Consider the following 25,533-nt stretch of genomic DNA (forward strand, 5'->3'; position numbering starts at 1 on the left):
CTTGGCACCCTTTCTGAAAATCAATTATCCATAGATATATCAATTAATTATTGGATGCTCAGTCCTGTGCCATGATCTATGTATCTATCCTTATGCCAATACCACACTGTTTTGATTACTATAGCTTTGAAACTGGAATGTGTGAATCTTCCAGTTTTGTTCTGTTTTTCAAGATTGTTTTGGCTATTTTGGATCCCTTTCAATATCAGATGAATTTTAGGATAAGCTTTTTTTATTTCTGGAGGGGGAAGGCTGTTGGGTTTTGGTAGGGATTACACGGAGTCTGTAGATCACTTTTGAGGCGTATTGCCATCTTAACAATATTAAATTTTCCAACTCACAATATTTACCCAAAAATACAAAACTACTAACTTAAAATAATATATGCACCCCTATGTTTATAGCAGCATTAGTTACAACAGTGAAACTATGGAAGTATCCCAATTGTCCTTTAATAGATGAATGGATAAAGAATATATGATATATATGTGGTATATATACACCATGTATATATGTATATACATATATGTACATGTACATATACATATGTGTACATATATGTATATACATATACATACACACAATAGAAAATATATATACACACACACAATAGAATACTATTCAACCATAAAAAAGAATGAAATCTTTCCATTTGCAACAGCATAGGTAGAGCTAGAGAGTATAATGCTAAGCAAAATAGGCCAGAGAAAGATAAATACCATATTTCACTCATATGTGGAATTAAAGAAACAAAACAAATGAGCAAAGAAAAAGAGAGAGAGAGAGAGAGAAGCCAAGAAACAGACTCTGAGCTATTGAGAACAAATTGGTGGTCACTAGAGGGGAGGAAAGTGAGGGGATGGGTTAAATAGACGATGGGAATTAAGGAGTGCATTTGTAGTGATGAGCACCGGCTGATGTATGAAATTGTTGAATCACCATATTGTACACCTGAAACTAATAAAACACTGTATGTTAACTGTACTGGAATTAAAATTTAAAATAAACTTCCAATCCACAAATACCAAATGGCTGCCTATTTATTTAGATGTTCTTTAATTTCTTTCAGCAATGTTTTGTGGTTTTCATTGTACAAGTCTCACACCTCCTTGGTTAAATATATACCTAAGTATTTTATTCTTTTTGCTGCTGTTGTAAATAAAATTGTTTTCTTAATTTCCATCTCAGATTGTACATTGTTAGTATCTATAAATTCAACTAATTGTGTATATTGATCTTGTATCCTGCAAATTTATTGAACTTGTTTATTAGCTGTAGTAAGATTTTGTAGATTCCTTAGGATTTTCTATATATAAAATCATGTTATGCACGAATAATGATTATTTTACCTTTACTTTTTCAATTCAAATGCCCTTTATTTCTTTTTCTTCTAATTTCTCTGACTAGAATGACCAGTGCAATGTTTGAAGTATTGAAAGTTGGCATCACTATTTTCTTAATGATATAAGGAGAGCTTTCAGCCTTTTGGTTTAAGTATGATGTCAGCAGTGGAGTTTTTCATCAACACCCTTTATTATATTGAAGAAGTTGTTTTCTCTTTCCAATTTGTTGATTGTTTTTATTATGAAAGGGAGTTGAATTGTGTCAAATGATTTTTCTGCATCAATGCAGGTGTTCATGTGGGTTTTCTCCCCTTCATTCTATTAATATGGTGTACTACATTAATTGGTTTTCATATATTGAATCACATTTGCATTCCTGGAATAAATCCCACTTGGTCATGGTGTATAATCCTTTTGAATTATGCTGTTAGCACCCAAAATCATAAGATACATAGGAATAAACCTAACCAAAGAGGTAAAGGATCTATACTCTAAAAACTACAGAACACTTATGAAAGAAATCAAGGAAGACACAAAGAGATAAAAAACCATTCCATGCTCATGGATTGGACGAAAAAATATTCTGAAAATGTCTATGCTACCTAGGGCAATCTACACGTTCAATGCAATCCCTATCAAAATACCATGGGCCTTCTTCACAGAGTTGCAGCAGATAATCCTAAGATTTGTATAGAACCAGAAAAGACCCCATTCAGGGTCTGAAAAGATTTGATAATCTAAAAGATAAGATAATCCGAAGATTTGTATAGACCCAAAAAAGACCTTCCAGAGGAATGTTTAAAAAGAAAGCCAAAGGTGAGGGCATCACAATGCCTGACTTCAACCTGTATTACACAGCTATGATCATCAAGACAGTGTGGTACTGGCACAAAAACAAACACACAGATCAATGGAACAGAAGAGAGAACTCAACTCTATGGGTTCTCAACTCTATGGTCAACTCATCTTTGACAAAGCAGGAAAGAATACCCACTGGAAAAAGGACAGTCTCTTCAATAAATGGTGTTGGGAATATTGGACAGCCACATGCAGAAGGATGAAACTGGATTATTCTCTTACACCAGACACAAAGATACACTCAAAATGGATGAAAGATCTAAATGTGAGACAAGAATCCATCAAAATCCTAGAGGAGAACACAGGTAGCAACTTTTTTGACCTCGGCCACAGCAACGTCTTGCTAGACACGTCCCTAATGGCAAGGAAAACAAAAACAAAATTGAACTGTTGGGATTTAAGATAAAAAGCTTTTGCACAGCAAAGGAAACAGTAGATGAATCCAAAAGACAACTACAGAATGGGAGAAAATATTTGCAAATGACACATCAGATAAAGGGCTAGTATCCAAGATCTGCAAAGAACTTATCAAACTCAATATCCAAATAACAAATAATACAGTCAAGAAATGGGCAGAAGACATGAACAGAAATTTCTCCAAAGAAGACATACACATGGCCAAGAGACACATGAAAAAATGCACAAATCAAAACCACAATGAGATACCACCTCACACTTGCAAGAATGGCTAAAATTCTTCTTCTCAAACCATGAGAGGTTAACAAGACAGGAAACAACAAATATTGGTGAGGATGTGAAGAAAGGACATCCCTCTTGTACTGTTGGTGGGAATGCAAGCTGGTGCAGCCACTTGGAAAACAGTGGAGAGGTTCTTCAAGAAGTTAAAAATAGCTACCCTATGACTCAGCAATTGAACTACTAGGTATTTACCCAAAAAATACAGATATAGTGAAATGATGGGACACCTGCACCCCAGTGTTCATAGCAGCAATGTCCACAATAGTCAAACTGTGGAATGAGTCATGATGTCCTTCAACAGATGAATGGACAAAGAAGATGTGGTCTATATATACAATGGAATATTACTCAGCTATCAGAAAGGACCAATACCCACCATTTGCTTCAACGTGGATGGAACTGGAGGGTATTGTGCTGAATGAAGTAAGTCAATCAGAAAGAATTATCATATGGTGTTACTCACATGGGGTAATATAAGAGCTATTGAAAGGGATTATAAAGGAAAGGAGGGAAACCAAGTGGAGAAAGCTTAGATAGGAAGACAAACCACGAGAGAATTTTGACTCTGGGAAACAAACAAAGGGTTGCAGAAGGGGAGGAGGGGTGAGGTAATTGGGTGACAGGCATTAAGGAGGGCACATGATGTGATGAGCCCTGGGTGTTATACTATATGTTGGCAAATGGAATTTAAATTTTTAAAAAAACTGATAAACAATGTAGGTTGGACTAATGCCATCTTAGCTTCAATAGTATCCAAAAACTCTGCTCCTATGCAGCTCCTTCTCTTCTCCTTTATGTTGTTAGTGTCATAAATTACATCTTTGTTTTTTTTTAAATTACATCTTTGTACATTGTGTGTTCATTAACATAGATTTATAATTATTATTTTATACATTTGTCTTTAAAATCCTATAGAATAAAAAATTACCAACAAAAAATACAATAATACTGGCTTTTATATTTCCCTACATGGTTATCTTTACTAGCATTCTTTATTTCTTCATGTGATTTTGAGTTACTGTTTAGTGTCCTTTCATTTTGGCTGAAGATTTCCCTCTAAGAATTTCCTGTAGGGCAAGTATACTCACAACAAACTCTATGAGGTTTTATTTATTTGGAAAAATTCTAATTTTCCCTTCATTTTTAAAGGACACTTTTTTCTGGCTATAGAGTTCTTGTTTAACAAGTTTCTTCTTTTAACACTTTGAAGATATCATCCCACTGCCTTTGGCCTTCATAATTTATGATGAGAAATCATATGTCAGTCTTATTGAGGAGCCATAAGAAGTTATAGGATTCAGAGCTGCTCAAGGAAAAGACAGGCCCAGAAGATACCAATATTTTTCAACAAGTTGTTTTGGACACTTGGATAGAACTGAATGAGAAAGGAAGTCCCTCATAACAGGAGACCTTCCAGAGACAGTGGCATGAGAACCTCCCAGAAGGAGGAAAAGGGTAAGGGAAACCCAGGAGAGAGGGAAATGTGGGACAGGGCATACATGATGACTAGGTGATGTTGTACAGCAGCAAGATGGAATCTCTGGGTCAAAGAGTTCTGAAGAGCAACAGTAGTTTGGGGACTTATATATACAAAGAGTTTGTCTTATCTTTGGTTAGCAGATTTGGGTGCAATTTTATGGGATATGCAAAGGTGACAGGCTCGACAAATGACTTTGGGGGGTTATACATAAAAGTGAATGTGACAGGGGCACCTGAGTGGCTCAGTTGGTTGAGTGACTATCACTTGATTTCAGGTCAGGTCATGATCTCAGGGCTGTGAGATAGAGCCCTGCATCAGGATCTGCGCTGTATGTGGAGTCTGCTTCAGATGCTCTCTCTGCCCCTCCCCCCACTCACATGCATGGTCTCTTTCACTCTCAAAAAAAGTGAATGTGACAAACAAAAAACAAAACGACTCACGACAATTAAGCCAGCTCTGCAAGAAATGTTAAAGGGAATTCTTTGGGTGGGGAAAAAACAAAAGCAACACAAACTAGAAAGGAACAGAGAACATCACCAGAAACACCAATTTTACAAGTAACACAGTGGCATTAAATTCATATCTTTCAATAATCACTGTGAATGTAAATGGAATAAATGCTCCAATCAAAAGACATAAGGTATCAGAACGGATTAAAAAAGCAATACCTATCTATATGCTACCTATAAAAGACTCATTTTAGACCTAAAGACACCAGCAGATTAAAACCATCCACCATGCTAAAGGAAATCAAAAGAAAGTCAGAGTAGCCATACTTCTATAAGACAAACCAGATTTTAAGCTAAAGTCTATAACAAGAGATGATTTATGTAATAATTATGGTCTATTTATCAAGATCTAAGAATTGTAAATATTTATACCCTTAACGTGGAGCACCCAAATATATAAACCAATGAATAACAAACATTAAGAAGCTCATTGATAATACAATAATAGTAGGGCACCTTAACACCCCACTCACAGCAATGGACAGATCATCTAAGTAGAATCAATAACAACAACAACAACAACAAAAATTGGCTTTGAATGACACATTGGATGAGATGGACTTAACAGATATATTCAGAGCATTTCATCCTAAAGCAACAGAATACATATTCTTCTTGAGCGCACATGGAATAGTCCCCAGAATATATTACATGCTGGGTCACAAATTAGCACTCAACAACTTACAAAAACATGTATATTTTCAGGCCACAATGCTATGAAAGTTGAAGTCAAGCACAAAAAACAATTTGGAAAGGCCACAAATACATGAAAATTAAAGAACACCCTACTAAAGAATCAGTAGGTTAAACAGGAAATTAAAAAAGAAACTTTTAAAAATACATGAAAGCAAATGACAATGAACAAAACGCCCAAAACCTTTGGGATGCAGCAAAGGCAGTCCTAATAGGGAAATATATTGCAATACGTGCCTACCTCCAGAAGAAATAAAAGTCTCAAATGCACAAACAAACCTTACACCTAAAGGAACTAGAAAAGGAACAGCAAATAAAGTCTAAAGCCAGCAGAAGAAGAAAAATAATAAAGATTAGAGCAGAAATCAATGATGGAAACAACAAAAAACAGTAGAACAGATCAATTAAACTAAGCTAGTTCTTTGAAAGAATAAAACTGATAAACCTCTAGCCAGACTTATGAAAAAGAAAAAATAAAGGACCCAAATAAATAAAATCATGAATGAAAGAGAAGAATGAATGAAATCACAATCGACATCACAGAAATAAAAACAAGAATAGAACATGATGAAAACTTACATGCCAACAAACTGGAAGAAATGAATGTATTCCTAGAAACATATAAACTACCAGAATTGAAACTGGAAAAAAATAGAAATTTGAACAGCAAAGAAATTTAGTAAATAATAAAAAATCTCCCAACAAATTTTCTAGGAAGTTTTGTTTGTATGGGGTGGGGTGTTCATTGTTTTTTTTTTTAACTTCTGATTACTAATTCAATCTGACTTATAATAATCTATCCAGATTCTTTCTTTCTTCTTAAGTCAGTTTTTGTAATTGTGTCTTTCTGGGAATCTGTCCATTTTATTGCATACCTAACATGTTTACATACAGTTGTTCATAGTATTCTTATAACCCTTTTTATTCCTGAAATTTGGTCATGACAAACATCTATTTATTTATTTATTTATTTATTTATTTATTTATTTATTTCAGAAGAGAGAGATAATGCACATGCCCATAGGGGAAGGAGTACAGGGAGAAAGTGAATCTCAAGCAGACTCCCTGCTAAGCATGGAGCCAATGTGGGGCTTGGTCCCACAACTCTGAGATGATGACCTGAATCAAAATTAAGAGCAGGATGCACGCTCTACTGAGCCACTAAGTGCTCCATGGTAATTATCTTTAATTTCTTATTTTAATAATGGGAGTCTTCTCTCCTTTTTCTAATGAAAAGGAAATGAAAGGCTAGTCTAATGAAAGGTTTATTGATTTTATGGCTTTCAAAAAATTAACTTTTGGTTTCCTTGATTTTGTCTTCTGTTTTTCTAATCTCTATGTCATTAAGTTCTAATTTAATGTTTATTAATTTCTCCCTTTTGCTTGCTTTGAATTTGATTTTCTTTCTCCAGTTGCTCAAAATGGATAGCTATTCATTTGAGATCTTATTTTTTAATACGAGCATTTACAACCACAAATTTCCAAGCACTGTTTTAGCTGCATCCTATAAATTTTTGTATATTGTGTTTTCCATTTTCATTCATCTCAATTTCTAATTTCTCTTGTGAGTTCTTCTTTGACCCATTAGTTGTTTGAGTATGTTGTTTGATTTCCACATATTTATAGATTTCTAATTTCATTCATTCCATCAAAGTCAGATAATATACCCTGTATGATTTCAATTCTTTTAAATTCATTGAGACTTTATGGCCTACCAATGGCCTATCCTGTGCATAAGAAGAATATGTTCATTGTGTGAAATAGTCTATAAATACCTAATGGACCTAGTTGGTTTGTAATGTTGTTCAAATTTTTTATTTCCTTTTTGACCATATGTGTATATGGTCCCTATTCATTATTGAAAGTTGAATATTAAAGTCTCCAATTATGTTGAATTGTCCATTTCTCCTTTCAATTATTTTAGTTTGCTTCATGTATTTTTTTTTATGATAGTCACACAGAGAGAAAGAGAGGCAGAGACACAGGCAGAGAGAGAAGCAGGCTCCATGCACCGGGAGCCCGACGTGGGATTCGATTGCGGGTCTCCAGGATCGCGCCCTGGGCCAAAGGCAGACGCCAAACCACTGTGCCACCCAGGGATCCCCTGCTTCATGTATTTTAAATTAGGTTATTTAGTTTGCTTCACTTATTTTTTTTAATTTTTATTATTTATTTATGATAGTCATACAGAGAGAGAGAGAGAGGCAAAGACATAGGCAGAGGGAGAAGCAGGCTCCATGCACCGGGAGCCCGACGTGGGATTCGATCCCGGGTCTCCAGGATCGCGGCCCGGGCCAAAGGCAGGCGCCAAACCGCTGCGCCACCCAGGGATCCCCTGCCTCGCTTATTTTTAACTGTTCTTAGGTACATTTATATTTATAATTCTTATATCTACTTGGTGGACTGACCCTGTTATCATCATAAAATGTCTTGTTTCTAGTAAAAATTTTTGTCTTAAAGTCTATTTTGCCTGATGTTAGTGCAGCTATTCCAGCTTCCCTTTGGTTACTGTTTGCATGTAACCAAAGGGAAGCTTTGGTTCATTATTTGAACCATTATTTTGGTTAAATTATTCCTACTCTTTTACTTTCCACTTATTTGTGGTTTTGAATCTACTATGTGTCCCTTATAGACAACATACATATTGGATTGCTTTAAGATTTATTTATCTGAGAGAGAGAGAGAGAGAGAGAATGAATGATGGGAAGAGGCAGAGAGAGAAAAGCTGACTCTCTGTTGAGCAGGGAAGCCTGACATGAGGCTCAATCCCGGGACCCAGAGATCATGACCTGAGCCAAAGGCAGATGCTTAACCAACTGAACCACCCACGTCCCCCACTTTAGATCTCTTTTTGATTACTTGAAATGGACTGAGAGATTACTGGTTATCTTCCCATTTTGCACATCTGATTCTACAAGGGTTTTTCTCCTTTGACTTTGAAATATTTAACAATATAAATTATGTGTTGAAATGCACTTGGATATTGTGAATATTTTTTTAAGTTTTAAGTTTTTACCTCTCTTTTTAAGCGTATTTCAGCATTTCATATTTGACTACATAAATCTAATTAAAATCTGCCTTTAAACTGGTTGTAAGATTTTACTTACAGTCTCTTTCATTCATTAATGAGTCAAATAGAGTGTTTGGAATGTGAACAATTTATATGTCTTTGAGAGTCATAATATTACCTTTCTTAAAAATCCTTTAACAATTTGGGATGTATTAACTGATACGCCCAATGGATTTACCCGAAGCCAGGTAAAATACCTTGCTAAAAAAATAAACTACATGGGAAACTTAAGCTCAGGCACCACTTTTGATGACTTCCACAGGTGACTTTCAAGCACAAGAACTTGAACTTTGCTGATTTGTCGTTTCTCTAATAATTTCCCCCTTCCCCTTTGATTTTATTGTGTTTTTGTTTCTGCTTTACTTATATCTGATAAGTGATTCCCCAGTGGTAACAGCAATAATTATGAATTAGTATTTTGGTCTGATCACATGGTGATCTATAAATGGGTTAATGGATTTATAGAGCTATATTTTCTATCGGGTTAGAGATGATAGAGAATTTAGCTTATCATTATTGATTTTTTTGCATATTTGTATTGGGAACACAGTAGCCCACTGGAAAATGCTCTTTGACATCAAGACCTATGAATTTTTATATCTTGTATTTTTTTCCTGCAGTTAAAATTGTATAAAGCTATCTCTGTGTGTTTATGTATCTGTGACTCAGAAAGACCTTTTCTTCTCATTATATGATTATACAATGTTGCCCTATCTTGAGAGAGTATTAATAAATAAGCGGGATCCCTGGGTGGCTCAGTAGTTGAGCGTCTGCCTTCGGCCCAGGGCATGATCCTGGAGTCCCGGGATCAAGTCCTACATTGGGCTCCCTGTATGGAGTCTGCCTCTCTCTCTGCCTATATCTTTGCCTCTCTGTCTCTCATGAATACATAAATAAAATCTTTTAAAAAAATAAATTATCAAAAAAATAAATAAATAAATAAAATAAAAAAATAAATTAGCTTATAAAGGAACTCTTCCTGTTTGGCTTATAGAGCAATTGGATCATTTTTAACCCATTCCAGCAATCCTTGCTTTTTTATTGGAATATTTAGTCAATTTATACTCCAAATAATTATTCATAAGGTAGGATTTACATCTTCCATTTTGCTATTTATTTTCTACATTCTTAAACCTTTTTGATTCTCCCATTATTCCTTGACTGTCTTTTCCATTAGGGTATTTTCTAGGGACACCTGGGTGGCTCAGCGATTGAGTGTCTGCCTTCAGCATAGGCCGTGATCCCAGGGTCCTGAGATTGAGTCCCGCATCAGGCTCCCTGTGAGGAGCCTGCTTCTTCCTCTGTCTATGTCTCTGCCTCTCTCTCTCTGGGTCTCTTATAAATAAATAAAATCTTTACAAAGAAAAAAAATATTTTCTAATATATCATTTAATTCCTTTTCTGTTTATTTTATTATATTTTTGGATGATTTCTTAGCAATTGCCCCAGGGATTATAATGAACATATTAATTTAAAATAATCTAGTTTTGACTAAGGCTAATTAATTTTAATAGTACACAAAAACTTCACTACAATATAGTTCTGCTCCCTGCTCCCTCATTTGTCCTATTATTGTCAAATAGATTACATCTTTATACATTAGGAGTTCATAAACACAATTTTATAATGATTGCCTATGGAGTGATCTTTTAAATTATATATGAAAGGAAAACACATACAAACAAAAATACAGAATAATCTATTTTATTTTTACCTGTATATTTATCTTTTTGGTATTCTTTTCTTTTTCATGTGGATTCAAGTTATTGTCTAGTGTCCTTGTGGGCAACTTGAAAGGCTCCCAAACATTTCTTGTATGGTGGGACTACTAGTGACAAGTTCTCTTGGGTTTTATTTGGAAATGTCTTAATTTCTCTTTCATTTTGGAGGATATTTTTGTTGAATATAAATTGTGTGAGGTTTTTCTTTTCACACTTGGAAGGCAGCGTCTTTCTGGTCTCCATGGTTTCTTTTTCTTTTTTTAAAAAAAAGATTTTATTTATTTATTCATGAGAGACAGAGAGAAAGGCAGAAACACAGGCAGAGGGAGAAGCAGGCTCCTGGCAGGGAGCCCGATGTGGGACTCGATCCCCTCACCCAGGATCACGCCCTGGGCTGAAGGTAGATGCTCAACCACTGAGCCACCCAGGTGTCCCAAAGTCTCCATGGTTTCTGACAGAGAATCCATTCTAGGTGATGAACCACTTCTCTCTCTCACTACTTTCAAGATTCTCTCTTTGTTTTTGGCTTTCAGCAGTTTGTTTATGTTGTGTCTTGGTGTAGATCTCTTTGACTGATTCTAATTGAAATAGTTTAGTTTCTGGGATACCAAGTGGCTCAGTTGGTTAAGCACTTGCCTGGTCCTGGGATGGAGTCCTGCATTAGGCCCCCTGCTGAGCAGGGAGTCTACTTCTTCCTCACCCTCTGCCTGCAGCTCCCCCTGCTTGTGCTCTCTCTATGTCAAATAAATAAATAAATAAATAAATAAATAAATAAATAAATAATCTTTAAAAACAAGAAATAGTTTAGCTTCTGAAATATGCAGATTAGTGTTTTTCATAAAATTTGGAGGTTCTTTTTACTATTGTTCCTTCAAATATTTTTTGTGCCTTTTTACGCCCTTTCCTTCTAGAAATTCCATCATGTGTATGTTTATAGGGCTGATGGTGTACCACAGGTCTTTTCAACTCTCTTGAATTGCCTATTTTTTCTTTCTGATCCTCAGACTGGATAATATCAATTGATCTATCTTCAAATTTGTTGATTCTTGATTCCATTAGTTCAAAGAGCTATTGAGCTCTTCAGCTGTTGAATGAGTAATTTTTCACTTCAGATACTGTCCTTCTCCAATTCTAGAATTTCTATTTGGTTCTTTTAAAATAATTTCTGTTTCTTTATTGATATCCTATATTTGGCAAGGCCTTGTTCTCATTTTCCTTTAATTCTTTAGTCATATTTTCATTTAGTTCTTCAAACAACAGCCGATTTAAAATACTTGTCTAATAAATCCAATCTCTTGGCTTCTTGAAGGATAATTTCTACTACTACTACCTTTTTCCTCTGTGAATGAGTCACACTTACCTGTTTCATCTCATTCTCTTTTATTGAAAACTGTACATTTTAGGTAAGATAATGTAGCAACTCTGAATACTTATTCCAAATCTATAGTTGCTTATTTGTTTATTGACTTGTCTACACTTTTTCACTGATGTCTATGTCCCCTCCTAGATGTAACCTTCTATGTCATTCCTCAGAAGGCACAATGTTCAGCACTTTCACAGTCACTTTGATCTCTCCCCTGTCCAGGGATGACAATGGTCTTAGCTGGACTTGCTTTGACTTCTCTTTCTCTGAGGAAAGGACTGTTGCCTTTTATATTTCTAGATCATCTGTCTCTACTGATATTGTAGCTAGAGTTAACCTCCACTAATTGCTAGCTAATTGTTCTATTGCTTTTGACAACATTCTCAGGCGTAAGTTGCTCTATAGTCTGATCCAATTAAATTTGGGGCCCTTTAAAGGAGTAGTCTTTGAATCAATATTTGAGATTCGTTCTGACGCCACTAGGGCTCTCCCTAGTTAACTTTTCCCCTAGTTCTATTGAAAGTATAGCTGGCCCACCATTTCCCTTGTTGCTATCAGTCTCCTCTTAATTGCTGACCACCAAAATCTCTATTGCTTTTGACAGTGTGATTAGGCTTGAGCTTCCCCCATGCTCTGTCCCTTGTAATCAGTCTCCTTGGGGAGAACAAAAAGCCCTTGTTATTCTTATGATCTGTCTCTTTCCCTCACTGAACTTCTGTACCACTACGTTGATTCTGGGAGAAGGGACGGTGGTCCCTTTCTCTTAAAATGATGGCCTGGCTTTAGTAGCATGGCACTAAGCAGAGACATAGCCCCTCAACTTTTTCCCAACTTGCCTTTTGGTATGGAATATCTATCTTATGAATTAGCCTTGGGTGAAGGTAATCAGACAGGTATTGGCCTATCATACCTGGAATATTGCTTCAGCCCATTGTGTGGGTGCTCATAGGTGTAAGAAGGTAGCCACAGGCCTCTTGGCCACTCTTGGTGGTATCCACCTAGAATAGAGCTTCAGGGAGTGAGAGGGGGCAGATCATGGTTCAGTGCCATAAACTCTCACTGTTCTTACCAAGAGTTAGTAGAGTTTCTTGAGTAAGTTTTTCCACATGCTATAGACCATTAGGATTTTCAGACTTTACATGGCTATTTCTCTTAAATAATATTTTCCAGTTTTAGCTGTTTTACTTGGGAAAGGGTCCACAGAGCTCATCACACACCATTTCAGAAATGCTTCTACTCTGTGCACTAAGTTTTGGGATGGTTTGTTATATACCATTACTGTGGCAAAGCTAAGTAGTACAACAAGCCTCTTTATCCTAAAATAACACCTAATATTTATTGTTTACTTTGTGCTACCCAAGGGTTAGGTATTACTTTTAATCTTCACTTTACATATGATAAGAGTGAAGCTCAACAGGTAGTAATTTCTCTGACATTGACATAGCAACTTTTTTCGAGATAGGTCTCCTGAGGCAAGGGAAACAAAAGCAAAAATCAACTATTGGGACTACATCAAAATAAAAAGTTTTGGGGCACCTGGATGGCTCAGTCAGTTGGGCATTTTGATTTCAGCTCAGGTCATGATCTCAGGATTGTGAGATTGAGCCCCACATCAGCTTGAGATTCTCTCCCTCTGTCCCTCCCCCCTCGAGCTCACTCTTTCTTTCTCAAATGGATAAATAAAATATTTTTTTAAAAAATAAATAAAAAGCTTTTGCACAGCTAAGGAAACAACCAATAAAACTAAAAGATAACATACTGAATGGGAGAAGATATTTGCAAATGACATAGTCAATAAAAAGTCAGCATCCGAAATATGTAGAGAACTTATATATCTCAACTCACACACACAAAAAAAACAAATAATCCAACTTAAAATAGGCAGAAGACATGAGTAGAGATTTCTCCTAAAAAGAACACAGATGACCAACAGACACATGAAAAGATGCACAACATCACTCATTATCAGGGACATACAAATCAAAACAATGAGATATCTCTTCACATCACACCTGTCAGAATACTAAAATCAACAACACAAGAAACAACAGGTGTTGGTGAGGATGTGGAGAAGAAGGAACCCTTGTGCACTGTTGGTGGGTATGGAAACTACTGCAGCCACTCTGGAAAACAGTATGAAATTTCCTTTAAAAAATGTAAAAAGGGATCCCTGGGTGGCTCAGCGGTTTGGCGCCTGCCTTTGGCCCAGGGCGTGATCCTGGAGACCGGGATCGAGTCCCACGTCGGGCTCCCTGCATGGGACCTGCTTCTCCCTCTGCCTGTGTCTCTGCCTCTCTGTGTGTGTGTGTGACTATCATGAATAAATAAATAAAATCTTTAAAAAAATGTAAAAGGAACAACCTTACAATCCAGTAATTACACTACTGGATATTTACCAAAAAATACAAAAACACTAATTCAAAGGGATACATGCACTCTGATATTTATTGCAGCATTATTTAAAATACCAAAATTATGGAAGCAGCCCAAATGTGCATCAATAGATAATGGACAAAGAATATGTAGTATATACATACAATGGAATATTATTCAGCCATAAAAAGAACAGAATTTTGCCACTTGCAATGATATGGATGGATCTAGAAAGTATGATGCTAAGTGAAATAAGCCAGACTGAGAAAGACAAATATAATATGATTTCATTCATATGTGTTCTTTAAGAAACAAAACAAAGAAATAAAAGAAAAAAAGAGACCAACCAAAAAACAGATTCTTAACGATAAAGAACAAACAGATTGTTACCAGAGGGGAGGTGGGTGGAGGGATGGATGAAATAGCTGAACAGAATTAAGAGTACACCTATCTTGATAAACACTGACTAATACATGGAACTGTTGAATCACTATATTGTATACCTGAAACTAATATAACACTGTGTTATCTACACTGGAATTAAAGTTTGAAAAAATGAAAACAAATTTAAAAAATTAAAAAAATAGTGAAGTTCAGAGAAATCAAGAAAATTCAGGAAATTTTCCCATCTGAGTTTCCTCTATATAAATACACTGCATAATCCTGACTCCATTGGGGGAGAGGGAGAAAGTTGACTAGATTGTTTCTGAAACCCCCTATCTACTCTAAAATCCTAAAAGCTCATGAAACAGGTTGGCAGGGCTCTCACTGATCACCCTCAGGCCTTACCTTTCCAGTATCAACTATAGGCAACCTCAACTGCCCTATGTGATCCTTCTGCTTGAGAGCTCTTCCAGAGCCTACATGCACAATAGGCCAGATATGCAGGGAAACTAAAGCTTAACAAGTGGCTGACAGGTGCTGAGGTATTAACACCTCAGGTCCCCCTGCCCCAGGTCCTTCTGGAGGACCTAAACCAAGACTGAGAATCTGGAAATACTACTGCAGAGGAAACTTGACCAAATGAAAGCTGGAGCTGTGCCAGGTGTACAGAAGGAGTATATGGCAAAGTATATGTTATGAACAGTTGGGGAAGCAAGGCATTGGTAGACCAAGAGCTTTTTAAGGGTTAGCAAGGGTGTGAGGGAAGACAGGTCAAAAGAATTGGAAGGAAGAACAAAGGATCAAGCATAAGTCTGCTCAGACAAGGCTTGGTGCCTGGGGGTGTCTAGCCCTCAGTGAACTTGGACATAATAGATAGGGAGTTATCTGTGAAATAGGTCTGTAGCTCTTGTTCATATGGCATTCCAAAATACAGACCAACTCTTTTTGTTCACGACTCAATTATGACAACATTTTTACTATGCTTCCACAATGCAAATCATGGATGCAGCCAAGAAACCAAGATTGGGGGTACATCAGGACCTCTCAACAAATACAAGGAACTTACTCTCAGAATGGGGATTTGGAATGATGTTAATCTCTTCTAGAGAACGAGGGCCAGGTCAGCACAAACTACCTCGGGCCATCCTTCACAAAATTATTCACAGAGTAATGTACCCAGCTCCATGCCGGACATGCTGATAAAAATGCTTAATCCATCACACCTCACCCTTCTAGTCATCCACATATTCCCAGCCTTCCAATGGTTTCCACAGGCCAAGCACATCAAGTCTTCCAGCCCTAACAAGCTCCTTCCAGTGTGGCAGCTATTGAATGTTTGCTTTGGTGCCAAAATAGCTGGGTTGGGATCCTGGCATATGGATATGACTTTGAGCAAGTTATTCATGTCTTTGTGCCTCAATGTGCTATCTGTAGAATGATGATAACAATAGAATCTGAGGAATTATTTTAAAGAGTGTCTGTAACAAAGTGAAGAAACCTAGCAGATACTATCTCAACCAAGTGATTAAAATTAACATCACCAATAATGAGCTGTTGTGGGCTCCTAACACAATGCGGTGAGAAGAACACAACATCACTTCTGTGGCATCACTACCCTAAACACACAATCTGAACTGAATCATGAAGACACATCAGACAAATCCAAATTAAGAGACACTCTACCAAGTAACTAGCAGATATTCTTCAAAGATGACAACATTATAAAATATAAGGAAAGGCTGAGAGATTGTTCTAGATTGAAAAAGACTGGGAGAGACAACTAAATTCAGTACACGATCCAGGATTATATCTTGGCCCAGAAAGGAAGAAAAGTAAAGGAAAGAATTTCTTATTCTGTTTTGTTTTTGCTATAAAAGACATTATTGGTACGATCAGTGAAACTTGGTCTGTATAGATTCCACAGTAGTATTGCATTAGTGTTTTCTAATTTTGATGAGTGTGCTGGCTATGTTGGAGAGTGCCTTAGAGCCTTAATAAGAAGGCTAATTACAGCTATTAAATTAAGCAATTAATCTACCCCATTAATCTACTATTATATATCATTTTGTTGCTTATCTGTTTAGCAGACAGATATTTGATCCTTGAGGGTGTTACACATTTGTAACAATCCTAAGATCTAATATATCAGCATACAAATGTGTTTACCCAATAGACACTGAATTAGATCTGAATTTGCTAGCCACTGGGCCAAGGACAGGAATGCAAAGACATGAGTCCCAGGTCCAGGCCCTTGGGATGTGTCTGTTCTAGTGGGAGAGGCTGAAGGTTGCCTTAAAGGGAAGAGCAGGAGGATGCAGGATACTAATTGGTGAGACAAGAACAATAGGAATTCAAAGAAGGGAAAGGAATCTGTATAAAGATAGAAATGAAAGGAAGACATAGCAAGATCAAAAAGGCCCTGTTTAAAATTACCTTTATGTATATAAGGGAAGGGAGAAGAAATGTGTGGGAAATATCAGAAAGGGAGACAGAACATAAAGACTCCTAACTCTGGGAAACGAACTAGGGGTGGTGGAAGGGGAGGAGGGCGGGGGGTGGGGGTGAGTGGTTGACGGGCACTGAGGGGGACTCTTGATGGGATGAGCACTGGGTGTTATTCTGTATGTTGGTAAATTGAACACCAATAAAAAATTAATTTATTTTAAAAAAATGAAAAAAAAATTACCTTTATGTGTTTTCTAATGAGGTGAGTTTGGGCTTGCCTATAAAGGTGAAAAGACAAGAGGTGGCACGTGTTCCAGGATAGTCAGTGTATCCTCATTTGTAATAGCAAATAGTGGAAATTCATGGCTAAATAAGTCACTTCCATACATCAGATTACCATGCAGCCATTAAGAAGAGTTGATCTTCTCCCTGTAAGTCACAGTTGTGGTAACTTGGAGGAGGTTGTGACTAGGAGGGGCAAGAGAGGCAGGCTGGGAGCTGGGATGCATTCTATGTCATGAGAGATCGGTGGTGACACGGGGCTGAACATCTGCCAAAAAAGCATCAAAGCCCCACACTTATGATTGCCCTTGACTATATGTAAACTATAGCATAATTTTTTTAAAGCTTTAACAAATTATCCTCTTTATATATTGATAAATAACTATTCCAGGGTACATTGTTAAATGAAAAATGTATATACAATAATGCCTGTAGAATGCAATCTGTGATGGGGGAGGGTTTTCAATAAAGGAAACATATACACTTAACCCTAACTTCATTAGAAGGGAGGAAGTGAGGGAGGCATTGTCACTAGAAGAGAAGAGAGGGGGTGGCCATGGACCTGGGGCTAGGACCACATGTAGAAAAAGTAGTCAAGGGAAGGGAAAATCTTAAAGAATGGGAAAGTCAGGATGCCCCCATTGTTACTTTAACACCTCAGATTATGTATGTTGTGTGGGTTTAAATCATTTGAAGAGAACAATTCTCAGGGATGAGATTTAGGCATATACATGATCTTGGAAGGCACGTCAAGGAATCTAGATTGGGAGTGGCTTTAAAATCGTGGTTTTTTTCAACAAACAGAAGTCCTATGTCAGATTCTATGGCTGCGTTTTGTAATAGATTTAAAATTCAACCAAGGGCAGCCCCGGTGGCTCAGCGGTTTAGCGCCACCTTCAGGGCCTGATCCTGCAGAGCCTGATCCTGCAGACCCGGGAGCAAGTCCCACGTCAGGCTCCCTGCTTGGAGCCTGCTTCTCCCTCTGCTGTGTCTCTGCCTCTCTCTCTCTCTCTCTCTGTGTGTCTCTCATGAATAAATAAATAAAATCTTTAATAAGAAAAAAAAAAACTCAACCAAGAACTCATTTATTAAAATTGGGTAGGCATTTACCTACACACCTATGCAGACACACATGGCCAGGAGAGCTCAGGAGACCTGTTGTACAAAGGATAACTATGTGAAACTGCTGTTTATTTTTGGAAAGACTCCCTCTCCACACACACATATACACACACAACCCACTCCTACCCCCACCCCCAGCCCACCTCTGTCGTCTGGTGGTATACTGCCACCTAATGTCCCTTCAACAAACTGACACCAGGGATCCCTGGGTGGCGCAGCGGTTTGGCGCCTGCCTTTGGCCCAGGGCGCAATCCTGGAGACTCGGGATCGAATCCCACGTCGGGCTCCCGGGGCATGGAGCCTGCTTCTCCCTCTGCTTGTGTCTCTGCCTCTCTCTCTCTCTGTGACTATCATAAAAAAAAAAAAAAAAAAAAAAACAGACACCAAACACATTCTCAGAAATGTGAATTCAGAGCAACGATGTCCACAAGTAGCCAAAATATGGAAAGAGCCCAGGTTTCTAACGACAGATGAATGGATAAAGAGGAAGAGGAATATATACACAGTAGAGTATTACTCAGCCATCAGAAAGAACGAAATCTTGCCGTTTGCAATGTCATGGATGGAACTAGAGGGTATTATGCTAAGCAAAATAAGTCAGAGAAAGACAAATATATGATTTCACTCATAGGTGGAATTTAAGAAACAAAACAGATGAACGTAGGGAAGGAAAGGAAAAATAAAACAAGATGAAAATTGAGAGGGAGGAGCTTTGCGCAGTGGCAATATCACAGCCAATGAGATTTATCTGAGGCGCGATTATTGCTAATTGAAAATTGAGAGGAAGGCAAACCATAACTCTAGGGAACAAACTGAGGGATGCTGGAGGGGAGGTGGGTAGGGGATGGGGTACTGGGTGATGGGCGTTAAGGAGGGCACTTGGTGCAATGAGCACTGGGTGTTACATGCAACTGATGAATCACTAAATTCTGCCTCTGAGGCAAACAAAAAATCGTGCTTTCTATTGGGAGTCAGGAGTGATTCAACTTTAAAATTTGACTTCCCAAGTTTACGAAATAACGAAGAAAATTCAGATAATTGCCTCAGTGGATTAATAAGATGCACAAAATAAAATTTGACATCCATTAACGATTTTTTAAAACTCTTAAACCAAATTTAAAACTCTTAAAAGAAAGTTTTCTTGGGACTCCTGGGTGGCTCAGTGGTTAAGCATCTGCCTTCAGCCCAGGGCGTGATCCCAGAGTCCCGGGATCAAGTCTCACATCAGGCTCCTTGCATGGAGCCTGCTTCTCCTGTCTCTGCCTCTCTCTCTGCCTCTCTCTGTGTCTCTCTTGAATAAAGAAAAGAAAGAAAGTTTTCTTAATCTGATAAAGAGTACTTTCATATTTAATGATTAAAAATATCATGGAAGGGAGAACACCAAATACACAGCTACTCAAGGAGAGAAACAGGAAAACCCATTAGTCCACACCAGTCCACCTCTACTCTGATAATTAATGCAATCCCCCAGAACACTACTCACCCTTGTTATAGGCTCATTCTTGCGGTCCCATAGATTGTCACTATGGTGCAGGTGGCCTCTGTTGACTATATATCAGGAAGTCAAAGGAGACCTTGTAATGGCCAATGTAGCCGCCAGAAATAATAAAAGCCAACCTCCTTGAGGCCAGAGGAAGTTTTCCCTCACATCTTCCATGTGTGTCTATATTTTGGAAAATGAAAGGCTAGCCGTGAGTGCAGAGGGGCTGACTTTTCTGGAGATTTTTTAAAAATAATTTGAATGGGAAGGCAGTAATTTGTGGTTACATTCTTCATGGAATCAAAAATGACTGAGATATTTTATTATCAAAATATCAAAACCTATGAGCAATGGGTGTCTTAGAACAAATCCCCCCAAGACAAATTCTGAAAAAGGAGTGTAAGTAGTTTACTTGGTATGTAACCCCAGGAAACAGTAGTAGAGCAGAAAAGTAAGACAGAGAAAGGAAGAAAGCCAATATGGGTCACCACTTTGGGCAACTGGGGCTCAATTCCACTGTACAACTTGCCAGAGTGTTGTCCTACTTGAGGCAAAGGATCTAGGGTACCCACCTGTCATTGGCCGAGGGAAAGCATTAGCTAGCTCCCTGGCACTTCCAGTTGTTGGGCATGCTTGGGCCAAAAGAAAGTTGTCATGGGGAAAATTTCCACTGATTGCACCTTGAAGGATACAGGTAGGGAGGGCACTTGTACCATCTGCTACCAGGGCACTGTGGAGTCCATGTCATCCTGTTTCATCAAACAGATTTGCAGCTGTCCTCCTGGACTGATGTGAGCAGATGGACAAATCTGAGCAAACATCTGCAAAATATAATGGGCTTCCTCTACTCTGTCCTTAGTCACATTGGGTAAACTGAGCAACTGAGTAACTCACCTACCTCTTCTAAAAACTTCCTCACCTCCCAAAAGCAGAGTCAGTCATGCCTCCCTGCTGTCAGAGCACTTACACACATTTTCTGCCATAGCCCATATTGTTGGTATCTGTCCCATTTCCTGCATGTCCAGACTAGGTGCCAATTGGTTTCCATCATGTTCCACCTGCAGAACTAAGCTGCTGCTTCTTAGCTGACCAGTGAGAACTGCAAAAGCACTGTAATTAACCTTTGCATTCCTTCAATAAATATTTATTGGGCATTGTCTTGGCTTGGGTTTCCCCAAAGGCAGTCTGAGATAGGAGTTTAGATGTAAGTAGTTTATTTGGGAAAGGGGGCCCAGGAAGAAGGAATAGTCCACCCAAGGGGCTGGGCATGACTGAACTGGTTACCACTGTGGGCAACTGATGCTCAATCCAACTCCCATAAAGCATGGAGGGCTGAAGCATTCAACCCCAATGAGTTAAGGGGTAACTTGCCTGAACTTCGGCTGTGCCTGCTCTCAGGGCTGCCAAAGTTCTAAAGCAAGCTCTATAAGAGGAGAGCAAAGAGCTACTTGAGGTGGCAGCATTTATGGGAGCTCTCCACTACCACCAGAGAGCTGAAGATAGAAGTGGGCTGAGGGAATAAAGTAACAATAGAGTTTCCTGCAGTTACCTACCACATGCCAGGCAGAGTGCTAGGGGCTGGCCATGCAACAACCATAAGGACAAAACACTTCCTTGCTTTCATAGAACTTACCTTGCAGTATGATATGAAGAATATACCAATGTACAAATCAGTAAATAAATAATGATGGGTTTGAAAAGCACTATGAAGTAAACAAAGAAAAGAACTACTCTAGATAAAATTGAAGAGATGACATTTGAGTTGAGTCTTAAATGATGAGTAAGAAGCCATGTCTCAGTCCATTCAGACTGTTATAACAAAAATACCATGAACTGGGTGGTTTATAAATAGCAAACATGTATTTCCCACAGTTCTGGGGGCTTGGGAGGCTAAGATCAAGGCACTGGCAGATTCTGTTTCTAGGGGCTGGCTTCCTCAGAGGGCTGCCTTCTCACTGTGACTGCACGTGACAGAAGGGGCAAGGAACTGTCTGGGGTCTCTTTTATAAGGGCACTAATCACATTCATCTCCCAAAGGCCCACCTCCTAATACTATCATCTTCAGGGGTATGATATGAACATATGAATTTGGGGAGTACACATTCAAACAATAGCAGTTTTTTTTTTTTTTAATAGCAGTTGTCTAAAGAAAAACCTGGGGGAAGAGCTCTCCAAGCACTGAATGGCATATGCAAAAGTCCATGTCAGTAAAATTGACAAATTCTAGAAACTCTAGGAGTGAAATATGGTGAAGGTGATGTTATTTTTGAGTGAGGAAGACAGAAGCAAGGCCACCACAGTTCCACGAATAGAGATTTCAAATGTTAGAATAAATGTAAATTGAAACTGTATATGAGAATTCTTAGAACAGTTGAATTGGCAAAGATCCAAAGGTTTGTAAAGATCTCACTGGTGAAAACACGGGGAAACCACGCTCCTATACATTACTGTGGATGTGTCAGTTAGGGCATTGTGTAAGGAGCAGTGTAGTCACATGTATCTAATATTTAAAGAAAAAGGGACAGAACATGAGAGAGAGAATCCTAACCCTGGGAAACGAATTAGGGGGGGTGGAAGGGGAGGTGGGGGGGGTGACTGGGTGACAGGCACTGAGGGGGCACTTGATGGGATGAGCACTGGGTGTTATTCTATATGTTGGCAAATTGAACACCAATGAAAAATAAACTTATATTGAAAAAAAAAAGAAAAAGGGCTGAGGGGACACATCCTTTACCACAGAAATTCTAAGAATTTCTCCTATAAGATATACCCACACATGCACACAATAATAGTCCTCCAGGATCCTGTAGCATTATTCATAATAGCGAGCAACTGGAACAAAGGACCACATGAGCAAACTGCTGTATAAAACAAATTTCAGCGGTTTGGCCCGGTGAAGGAGGGTAGCATCCGACCAGGTGCTCACGGTGACCACCTGCCGGGCGCCCACTCCTGGTATGTGCCTGTTGTCCCTCCATCCCGTCTGGTTGGTATCCACTCTGGTTAGCATCCACTCACTCTCACAAGTGCCACCATCCTGAGCACAGACAGGAGCAGAGAGTGGGTCAGGAGCCCGCTGAGTGGGTCAGGGGCCCAGGGGCCGGCTGAGGACCGCCCCAGGGTCTCCCCCCTCCTCCGCCTGCGAGTCCGAGGCCGGCCCACAGGAGGCACAAGCGCTGGCCACGGTCGCAGGCAGCCCAGCCGCAGGGCAGCGGGCACGCAGCTCCCGCCGGGGCACAGCCGCGGGGCCTGAGTGGAGGACATCTGGGAAGACCCACTCCCAGGACCCTTCAGTAAGCTGGGGCCTGCGTGGACGACTGACCCAAGTCAGGACCTGGCCACCTCGGCATCTCCTGTTAGAGTTAGGAGAATGGGGGTCGAGAACAGGAGATTCGCCGCGCACCTGTTCTGCCGTAGTTGCATTTTCTATCACTACCACCTTGTGGGGAGTGGGGGTGCTCCAGGTGTGCAAGGACCCCAGGGAAGTTCACGGCTGCTCAAGGTCGGGTGGTGAGGTCATGGGGGTAAGCACAGCACGCTCTGCCGCGCAGAGGGACCCCTAGAGCTGGGACAGGAGCGGAACGCAGCCGGCGGGGCCGCACTGCGGCACTGACGGCCCCGCCGGCCAAGACCTCAGGCCCAGCTGACCCCAGCAGCCGCCCCCTGACACTAAACCACGCCACCCAGCGGCGCGAAAACCACGGCCGCGCCTGCGCACCGGGGCTCCCCAGGCCCCGCCCACACGCCGCGCCTGCGCACCGGGGCTCCCCAGGCCCCGCCCACACGCCGCGCCTGCGCGGGCCCCAACGCCCGGCTCCGCCCTCCCCGGGACGCGCCGTGCACGTGGGCGGGGCCCAGGCTCGGGGATCCGCGGGCTGGCGGCCTGTGGGCGGAGGCCGTGGTGGCGCCGGCCCCGAGCTGGAGCTGCGAAGGTTCTTCGGTCGCCCTCCGGCTCCCGGGAAACGGAATTCCCTCCGCGGAGGGGCGGAGGGGACTGCAGGGTAAGGGCGGGCCGGGGGCGCGCGGGGCTGGCGGGGTACGCTGCGGGAGAGGGCTCGGGTGCGGCGGGTCGGGGCCGCGGGGTGCGGAGCCTTCCACCTGCCGGCTCCTCCGTCTCCAGCAGCGGGGCCCGCAGGCGCCTCAGGGTCGTTCCTGCCGTCCCGTCCGGGCTCCTGCAGTCGTCCCGGACCCGACTGTGCCGACCCGTGAGTGTCCTGGAGGCGGTGGGGGGCCGCAGGGACCCTGCTGACCTGCTGCTGCGCTCCTCCCCTCGGCTTGGCCGACCCGTTCCCAGCGCGGGGCCGGTTGCACGAGGTCCGGGAGGGAAAGGACGGGCGGCCCAGTGAGGGAGCCCGGGTAGCGGACAAGACAAGACCGTGTCCTCTGACAGGGCAGCACATGCAGGGACAGTAAGCTCTGGGATTGCTGTGCGACCAGGAGAGCGCACGGGGCGCTCGAGGTGGGCGCCAGCAGTGCTCCAGGGAGGGGCCCTGAGTGGACACAGCTGGACGCTGGGCTCCACGCCCTTCAGGAGAAAGCCCTGAAGAGTCGAGAGAGTAAAAGGGAAGGGAGAGATGAGCAGGGGGCCCTTGCGGGAAAGGTAGTTTATCTTAAGTCCAGCTAGGAGCCATAGAATGGTTTTAAAGGCTGGAAGAGGGGACCCCTGGGTGGCGCAGCGGTTTGGCGCCTGCCTTTGGCCCAGGGCGCGATCCTGGAGACCCGGAATCGAATCCCACGTCGGGCTCCCGGTGCATGGAGCCTGCTTCTCCCTCTGCCTGTGTCTCTGCCTCTCTCTCTCTCTCTTTGTGTGTGACTATCATAAATAAATAAATAAAATTAAAAAAAAAAAAAAGGCTGGAAGAAAACCTGGATTGTTTTTGTAGATCATGACGGGCACAGCCCCGCATATCCCGGGCATCCACTCAAAAGAGGTAAGTCACCCAGAAGTTCAGGGTAGCTCCAGTTGTCCTTCCAGACACATTCCAGGATCATGCATACCAAGCCCCACATCTTCCATCCTTCAGGATCCTGTGTAGGTCATAGCCCATAGCCCCTCAGTGAGGGAATCTGAAACTTTAGGTTCCTTCGGACGGGTGAATAGCAACTGTGATTACAAGGGCTTTCTGACCCACTGCAAGAGCCATGATGGATGGGGGATGAGGGTTTGTCCTGGGGAGGTTGTTCTGTTGACCCTACCAATACATGAACAAGGTTGGGGGCGGGGAGCATAGTAGTATAAATCCAGGAATTGTTTTCTGTCCCACTCCCCCTGCCCTCATAAGCATCAGTTGTCTAATATGATGTCTCTCCCTTGTGGAACCTCACATGAAAAACCAGAGGGGGACAGCCATGTAAAGAGATCTGCAAGAGCTTCCCCGCCCACTCTGTCTTGTGAAAAGGAAACAACTGGTGGTGTTAACTGGGCTGACTCATGTATGTATCCTTTCTCCCCCCCCCCCCCCCCCCCCCCGGAGAAAGAGATAAAAGCCCATTTAAACCTACCAGGAGAGTAAGTAGTGGTTTGTTAATGTTTAATTTTGGATAGGTTTTTAGCATATGTGGTGGTCATTTTGCATATATGGCTCTTTTATGTACTTAACTGAAAACCTTGAAGAAACTGGCCAACAGATTAGCCACTGATCCAAATCAGATAGAGCTTATGTTCCAAGAGCCACCTACCTTCCCCAGCTCCTAGAAAGCTAGCTGGGAGC

At 40.7% G+C, this 25,533-nt stretch overlaps 1 protein-coding gene and 1 pseudogene across 9 annotated transcripts in view; both read left to right on the forward strand.

The window, feature by feature from the left end:
• Positions 1-19,050: 19,050 nt before the first annotated feature.
• Positions 19,051-19,141, forward strand: LOC112668947 (U4 spliceosomal RNA; annotated as a pseudogene).
• A 4,484-nt stretch (positions 19,142-23,625) lies between these two features.
• The window catches only part of ENTPD6 (ectonucleoside triphosphate diphosphohydrolase 6), a 45,854-nt gene continuing 43,946 nt past the window's right edge, over positions 23,626-25,533 (forward strand). For 2 of the 9 annotated variants that reach the window (XR_004808750.2, XM_025461516.3), the window contains exon 1: positions 23,688-23,823. The gene's annotated coding sequence lies outside the window, so the exon portion shown is untranslated. Of the gene's footprint in view, positions 23,824-25,533 lie in introns of all 9 variants that reach the window. The other 7 variants (XM_035705301.2, XM_049099665.1, XM_025461511.3 and 4 more) reach the window with 6 other exon arrangements.

This window comes from Canis lupus, chromosome 23 (genome assembly GCF_003254725.2).
Source record: "Canis lupus dingo isolate Sandy chromosome 23, ASM325472v2, whole genome shotgun sequence".
Lineage (NCBI taxonomy): Eukaryota > Metazoa > Chordata > Mammalia > Carnivora > Canidae > Canis > Canis lupus.